We start from the raw sequence: 9,036 nt of genomic DNA on the forward strand, positions 1-9,036 counted from the left end.
TTGTGTTCGTCCCAAAAATATCTCCTTTCTCTTGAAGTGTACACTCGTTCACTACTTCCCACAAACCTAAAAGCATTTGATTGGTAGAGGCATGAGTGAGTTTCGCCATTTCTTATACTAGTAAGGTCTGTTCAACGCTGGTCCGACCAATCTGATTCCACGCTTCAAGACTGCTTCGATCACGCGGATTGGAATATGTTGCGCATTGCGTCCAACAACAACATTGACGAATATGCTGATTCGGTGAGCGAGTTCATTAGAAAGTGCATTGAAGATGTCGTACCCACAGCAACGATTAAAACATTCCCAAACCAGAAACCGTGGATTGATGGCAGCATTCGCGTGAAACTGAAAGCGCGAACCACTGCTTTTAACCAGGGCAAGGTGACCGGAAACATGACCGAATACAAACAGTGTAGCTATTCTCTCCGCAAGGCAATCAAACAAGCTAAGTCCCAGTACAGAGACAAAATAGAGTCGCAATTCAACAGCTCAGACACAAGAGGTATGTGGCAGGGTCTACTGTCAATCACGGATTACAAAAAGAAAACCAGCCCCATCGCGGACCAGGATGTCTTGCTCCCAGACAGGCTAAATAACTTTTTTGCTCGCTTTGAGGACAATACAGTGCCCATGACACGGCCCGCTACCAAAACCTGCGGGCTCTCCTTCACTGCAGCCGAGGTGAGTAAAACATTTAAACGTGTTAACCCTCGCAAGGCTGCAGGCCCAGACGGCATTCCCAGCCGCGTCCTCAGAGCAGGCGCAGACCAGCTGGCTGGTGTGTTTACGGACATATTCAATCAATCCTTATCCCAGTCTGCTGTTCCCACATGCTTCAAGAGGGCCACCATTGTTCCTGTTCCCAAGAAAGCTAAGGTAACTGAGCTAAACGACTACCGCCCCGTAGCACTCACTTCCGTCATCATGAAGTGCTTTGAGAGACTAGTCAAGGACCATATCACCTCCACCCTACCGGACACCCTAGACCCACTCCAATTTGCTTACCGACCCAATAGGTCCACAGACGACGCAATCGCAACCACACTGCACACTGCCCTAACCCATCTGGACAAGAGGAATACCTATGTGAGAATGCTGTTCATCGACTACAGCTCAGCATTTAACACCATAGTACCCTCCAAACTCGTCATCAAGCTCGAGACCCTGGGTCTCGACCCCGCCCTGTGCAACTGGGTCCTGGACTTCCTGACGGGCCGCCCCCAGGTGGTGAGGGTAGGTAACAACATCTCCACCCCGCTGATCCTCAACACTGGGGCCCCACAAGGGTGCGTTCTGAGCCCTCTCCTGTACTCCCTGTTCACCCACGACTGCGTGGCCATGCACGCCTCCAACTCAATCATCAAGTTTGCGGATGACACTACAGTGGTAGGCTTGATTACCAACAACGACGAGACGGCCTACAGGGAGGAGGTGAGGGCCCTCGGAGTGTGGTGTCAGGTAAATAACCTCACACTCAACGTCAACAAAACAAAGGAGATGATTGTGGACTTCAGGAAACAGCAGAGGGAGCACCCCCCTATCCACATCGACGGGTCAGTAGTGGAGAAGGTGGAAAGTTTTAAGTTCCTCGGTGTACACATCACGGACAAACTGAATTGGTCCACCCACACAGACAGCGTTGTGAAGAAGGCGCAGCAGCGCCTCTTCAACCTCAGGAGGCTGAAGAAATTCGGCTTGTCACCAAAAGCACTCACAAACTTCTACAGATGCACAATCGAGAGCATCCTGTCGGGCTGTATCACCGCCTGGTACGGCAACTGCTCCGCCCACAACCGTAAGGCTCTCCAGAGGGTAGTGAGGTCTGCAGAACGCACCACCGGGGGCAAACTACCTGCCCTCCAGGACACCTACACCACCCGATGTCACAGGAAGGCCATAAAGATCATCAAGGACAACAACCACCCAAGCCACTGCCTGTTCACCCCGCTATCATCCAGAAGGCGAGGTCAGTACAGGTGCATCAAAGCAGGGACCGAGAGACTGAAAAACAGCTTCTATCTCAAGGCCATCAGACTGTTAAACAGCCACCACTAACATTTAGCGGCCGCTGCCAACATACTGACTCAACTCCAGCCACTTTAAAAATGGGAATTGATGGAAATTATGTAAAAATGTACCACTAGCCACTTTAAACAATGCCACTTAATATAATGTTTACATACCCTACATTACTCATCTCATCTCATATGTATATATACTGTACTCTATATCATCTACTGCATCTTGCCATCTTTATGAAATACATGTATCACTAGCCACTTTAAACTATGCCACTTTATGTTTATATACCCTACATTACTCATCTCATATGTATATACTGTACTCTATACCATCTACTGCATCTTGCCTATGCCGTTCTGTACCATCACTCATTCATATATCTTTATGTACATATTCTTTATCCCTTTACACTTGTGTGTATAAGGTAGTAGTTGTGGAATTGTTAGGTTAGATTACTTGTTGGTTATTACTGCATTGTCGGAACTAGAAGCACAAGCATTTCGCTACACTCGCATTAACATCTGCTAACCATGTGTATGTGACTAATAAATATTTGATTTGATTTGATTTGAATTTCCTTTTAAATCAAGTACACACTTTGGGAGAAAGGGGAGGTAATTGGGATGTGGCCTTGATGTCAGACACTGCAGGGCCCGTAGGATGATGGCTTTGTTGTGTGTGTTACTGGCAGTTGGTCAGTCCTCTCTCAGCCTATCGACGGAGTGAAGCTTGAAGCAAGCTTCAGCTGGGTCGGCTCCCAACGTTCTCCTCCACACAGTCTCAAAAGGGGGTAACACAGAGGGGGGAATTCATAACACATTCATAACACTTCATAACACATTAATAGTCCTTTATAATACTACGTAACACATTCATAACCCTTCGTAACACATTTATAACACATTAATAGTCCTTTATAATATTACGTAACACATTCATAACCCTTCGTAACACATTTATAACACATTAATAGTCCTTTATAATATTACATAACATATTCATAACACTTCATAACACATTTATAACACATTAATAGTCCTTTATAATACTACATAACACATTCATAACCCTTCATAACACATTTATAACACATTAATAGTCCTTTATAATATTACATAACACATGAATAACCCTTCATAACACACACATAACCTTTACAAAACATATTCATACAATTAAAATATTTATTATAATGATTAAGTAACCCTTACATTACACATTCATAATCAGAACATAACACATGCATAACCCATAACGTATCACATTCACAAGTAGTACATAACACATTCATAACTCTTCATAGCACATTCATAACCTCCCCAAAAAGCTTATGTCAACTTGTCAACTTGTGTACCTTCTCCAGGCTGCTGCGGTGTCCCAGGCTGACCAAGGTCATTCCCATCTGCTTACAGCCTCGGTACATCTGCCCCTGTCAACGCACTGGTCGCCTCGTCCAACACTGGGACAGAACGGTTAGGGACATGTATGGTTAGCATTGTTGTATTAGATCCTATGGTTAGCATAGCATTGAAGCTAATATCGGTAGGGTACAGACCTGAGTATTTAGGCTGGAGGTAGAAGAGTCGGGCAAAGCCTCTGCATCTCCCCTTGGAGACAGAACATCATAGCTGCAAAGAGAGAGAGCGAGTGAGAAGAAGAGAGAAAAAGGAGAGAGAGAGAGAAGAAGAGAGAGAGAGAAACAGAGAAAAACACAGAGAGACAGAAAAAGAGAGACAGACACAGAGACAGACACAGAGAGACAGATAGAGAGTAAAGTCTCAACCATCATCTCAACTCCGTCTATTCTATCTTGTCCTGAGGCACATTCTACAGTAAGATACATCGGTCAGATGGACTCAGCAAACAGAACATAGTTAACATCTTGTTTCTTACCAGGTCCTGTCCACATCCTCATTCAATCCACCGGTTCTTTTAAGCAGACTAGAATCAGACACAGAGTCACAGTAAAACACACACATGCAAAAAAAGAAAAAAAAAAAAAATTCTTCCAATTCACACATGAGTATTAATACATACTTGAACATGTGTGAAAAGGACAAATACAAGCACCCACCAAATTATGATATTATTATTATTATACAAACAAAAACACATACACACTCACACCAGTGGCGGTCGGGGCCGTTTAAGATGAGTGAGGACAATAATTTTAATGATCATGGACTTATTTCTATTACAGCATGTCGGATGACTGTCATTCATATTCCATTCACCCAGCTCAATGTAACAGCAATAGGTTTAGCCTACTACATGATACTCAAATGTTCCCTATACCCATCATGAGGTTGCTACAACCTAGCCTATCAATTCAAGTTTACAATGTAGGGACACACAGGTCGAGAGAAACATTTGAGGTGACAGACAGTGACACATTCAATACCGCCTTGCACGTTCTATCTTGCATCTAACTGATATAGGGTGTAATCATTAGTCCAACAGTTGAAAACAAGAGTTTCTATTGGAAAAATTCAGGCATGTTTTGTTCCATTTGCTTCCGTTTAAGAAACTTTTTTCAACAGAATTTGGCGGAATGATTACATGAATTTCATAGCAGCCACGTTGTACTACTTCTCGCATCTATGCGCTCTCCTCCTCTCACCTTTTCCCTTCGCTTGTGGACTTCGCTTGTGGACTTCGCTTGTGGACTTCAATGCACAACACATCAGCTGTATGTGACCAGGCGAAAAAACATTTCAGAGCCAAACTGCTACAAACAGCCTACATCGTTGTCACCATATTAGCTACAGTAACGTCATAGCTAATAGAACTAACCTGTTAGCAAACCCGCTACAATCATACAGTAACGTTACAGTGTGCAGTCAGAAAGCAGTTTAACACTGGCCCCGGTGGCAATACATTTGTAAAACCAAAAACGTACCTTTACTTGGAAGGGTTCCAGTGTTGTGTTGGATAGTCATACCCAGCTAGCTAACATGGCAACCCTCTCTTTGAGCAGGGTGTTTGAGTAGGCTAAACTAGCTAGCTGCATTTGCTAGCTAAGTAAGCGAAGCAGAAAGTAAAAAAATAATAATAATTCTCTCTCTCCCGCTTCTCCTTCATTTTGGAAGAAATGAATTTGTTCAAAACTGTTCAACTATTGTCTTTCTCTCTATTTGAAGTCAACTACTCACCACATTTTAGGCACTACAGTGCTAGCTAGCTGTAGCTTATGCTTTCAGTACTAGATTCATTCTCTGATCCTTTGATTGGGTGGACAACATGTCAGTTCATGCTGCAAGAGCTCTGATTGGTTGGAGAACGTCCTCCAGAAGTTGTCATAATTACTGTGTAAGTCTATGGAAAGGGGTGAGAACCATGAGCCTCGTAGGTTTTGTATTGAAGTCAATATACCCAGAGGAGGATGGAAGCTAGCTGTCCTCCGGCTACACCATGGTGCTACCCAACAGAGTGCTGTTGAGGCTACTGTAGACCTTTACTGCAAAATAGCGTGTTTTAATCAATTATTTGGTGACGTGATTATATTTAGTATAGTTTTATCTAAAAAGGATAACTTTTTAAATGTTTTACAATTTTTATTTTGAGGAAATTCACTGAGGATGGTCCTCCCCTTCCTCCTCTGAGGAGCCTCCACTGTCTCACTCACCGCTGTCACCAGCTCCAAACACTGAATGATTCTCTCACCATTCTTTGACCCTAGAAAACATCCAGCAGTTAGTTGAGACGGTTGTGTTGGACGATGGTGTTGGTTGGATGATGGTTAGTCTATGTCCAAAATGGCACCCTATTTCCTTTATAGTGCACTACTTTTGACCAGACCCCATACAGTGCCATTTGGGACGCAGCGTTAGTCTTGGCCACCTGCTGGATGTGGTAGTAGTTAGCCTGGGGAGGTTAGATTATAGCCTGGGGAGGTTAGATTATAGCCTGGGGAGGTTAGAGTATAGCCTGGGGAGGTTAGATTATAGCCTGGGGAGGTTAGATTATAGCCTGGGGAAGCTAGATTATAGCCTGGGGAGGTTAGATTATAGCCTGGGGAAGTTAGATTATAGCCTGGGGAAGTTAGATTATAGCCTGGGAAAGTTATATTATAGCCTGGGGAAGTTAGATTATAGCCTGGGGAGGTTAGATTATAGCCTGGGGAAGTTAGATTATAGCCTGGGGAGGTTAGATTATAGCCTGGGGAAGCTAGATTATAGCCTGGGGAGGTTAGATTATAGCCTGGGGAGGTTAGATTATAGCCTGGGGAGGTTAGATTATAGCCTGGGGAAGTTAGATTATAGCCTGGGGAAGTTAGATTATAGCCTGGGGAAGTTAGATTATAGCCTGGGGAAGTTAGATTATAGCCTGGGGAAGTTAGATTATAGCCTGGGGACGAGTTTAGATTCTAGCCTGGGGAGATTAGATTCTAGTTTGGGGATGAGGTTAGATTATAGCCTGGGGACAAGGTTAGATTCTAGTTTGGGGACGAGGTTAGATTATAGCCTGGGGCCTTGCTCAAATCCAAAACAAACCATAGGACTATCAGGCGCATAGTACTACATAGAGCCATGACTAAATGGAACTCTATTCCACATCAGGTTTTAATGATGCAAGCAGTAGAATCAGATAAAAAAAAAAAAAAAGGAAAATAAACACTTTATGGAACAGCAGGGACTGTGAAAAGACACACACACACACACACACACACACACACACACACACACACACACACACACACACACACACACACACACACACACACACACACACACACACACACACACACACACACACATAGGTAAAGACACACACACACATGGGTGCTAGCACACACTTTACACACACATACATTGTAATATTGTTGTATAGTGGTATTATACATTTTGTGTTGTGGATATGTGGTGGTGTGACAATGTTATATGATGTACTGTTTTATATTTTGTTTTATGTGTAATGTAAGTGTCTTAATGTGTTTGGACCCCAGGAAGAGTAGCTGCTGCCTTGGCAGGAACTAATGGTCACCAGGAAGAGTAGCTGCTGCCTTGGTAGGAACTAATGGTCACCAGGAAGAGTAGCTGCTGCCTTGGCAGGAACTAATGGACCCCAGGAAGAGTAGCTGCTGCCTTGGTAGGAACTAATGGACACCAGGAAGAGTAGCTGCTGCCTTGGCAGGAACTAATGGACCCCAGGAAGAGTAGCTGCTGCCTTGGCAGGAACTAATGGACCCCAGGAAGAGTAGCTGCTGCCTTGGTAGGAACTAATGGACACCAGGAAGAGTAGCTGCTGCCTTGGCAGGAACTAATGGACCCCAGGAAGAGTAGCTGCTGCCTTGGCAGGAACTAATGGAACCAGGAAGAGTAGCTGCTGCCTTGGCAGGAACTAATGGACCCCCGGAAGAGTAGCTGCTGCCTTGGTAGGAACTAATGGACACCAGGAAGAGTAGCTGCTACCTTGGCAGGAACTAATGGACCCCAGGAAGAGTAGCTGCTGCCTTGGCAGGAACTAATGGATCCCAGGAAGAGTAGCTGCTGCCTTGGCAGGGACTAATGGACCCCAGGAAGAGTAGCTGCTGCCTTGGCAGGAACTAATGGACCCCAGGAAGAGTAGCTGCTGCCTTGGCAGGAACTAATGGATCCCAGGAAGAGTAGCTGCTGCCTTGGCAGGAACTAATGGATCCCAGGAAGAGTAGCTGCTGCCTTGGCAGGAACTAATGGACCCCATGAAGAGTAGTTGCAACTAATGGGGATCCCTATTAAAATACGAAAATACAAATACAACAGCAGAAGATGGCATCTAGGATTTTGATACCAGTTGGATTCCATACCACCAAAGTTTTCTGTCACACCCGCGATTAAAACAAACAACCCTTGGGTTGCTGGCCCGCCGCACTTAACACTAACCTACCTAGTGTACAGAACCACTGGAGGGTTCCCAGAGGCGTTTGAGGACCCTAAGTAGGGAGGTCTTCCCAGTGCCTGTGTGTGTAACTGCCGATCTGCCGATAGTAGTGTTGCTTCTGGTAGAAACATGGCCCAGGTAGTAGTGTTGCTTCTGGTAGAAACATGGCCCAGGTAGTAGTGTTGCTTCTGATAGGAACATGGCCCAGGTAGTAGTGTTGCTTCTGATAGGAACATGGCCCAGGTAGTAGTGTTGCTTCTGATAGGAACATGGCCCAGGTTGTAGTGTTGCTTCTGGTAGAAACATGGCCCAGGTAGTAGTGTTGCTTCTGATAGGAACATGGCCCAGGTAGTAGTGTTGCTTCTGATAGAAACATGGCCCAGGTGGTAGTGTTGCTTCTGATAGGAACATGGCCCAGGTTGTAGTGTTGCTTCTGATAGGAACATGGCCCGGGTAGTAGTGTTGCTTCTGATAGGAACATGGTCCATGTGGTACTGTTGCTTCTGATAGAAACATGGCCCAGGTGGTAGTGTTGCTTCTGATAGAAACATGGCCCAGGTGGTAGTGTTGCTTCTGATAGGAACATGGCCCAGTAGGTAGTGTTGCTTCTGATAGAAACATGGCCCGGGTAGTAGTGTTGCTTCTGATAGAAACATGGCCCGGGTGGTAATGTTGCTTCTGATAGAAACATACCCTGAACATGGTTGCCATATTCTCAGAATATCAGAAATGTGTATATTTACAGTAGCATATCTCTACGTTCTCACATTTGCCATTTAATCAATGATGATGCCAGTCATACCAACAAACAACAACACACAGAGTTCCATCTCCAATTCCAAGTTTTAATGTGGAAAAATAGACAAGTTGCAACAGAATCACTTGGGACCAGTGTTTGGGTAATATATTACAGTAATTACTTTTATTAGTAACGGATTAATATAATAAGTTACTGTCTTCAAATATTGTAATAGATTACAGCTACTTTGTGAAGTATCCTGTATATTACCTTTAGAAGAAAATCTTTACCGCCGTGTTTTGTATATATATATATATATATATTTTAAAGCCTTAGTTTCATGCTAACTGAATTTATGCTGTAGGCTAACTCTTTTCCAACAGGCTATTGTAAATTTGAAAAAAATAAAAGAA

The sequence above is a fragment of the Salvelinus alpinus genome, chromosome 8 (genome assembly GCF_045679555.1).
Source record: "Salvelinus alpinus chromosome 8, SLU_Salpinus.1, whole genome shotgun sequence".
Taxonomy (NCBI): domain Eukaryota; kingdom Metazoa; phylum Chordata; class Actinopteri; order Salmoniformes; family Salmonidae; genus Salvelinus; species Salvelinus alpinus.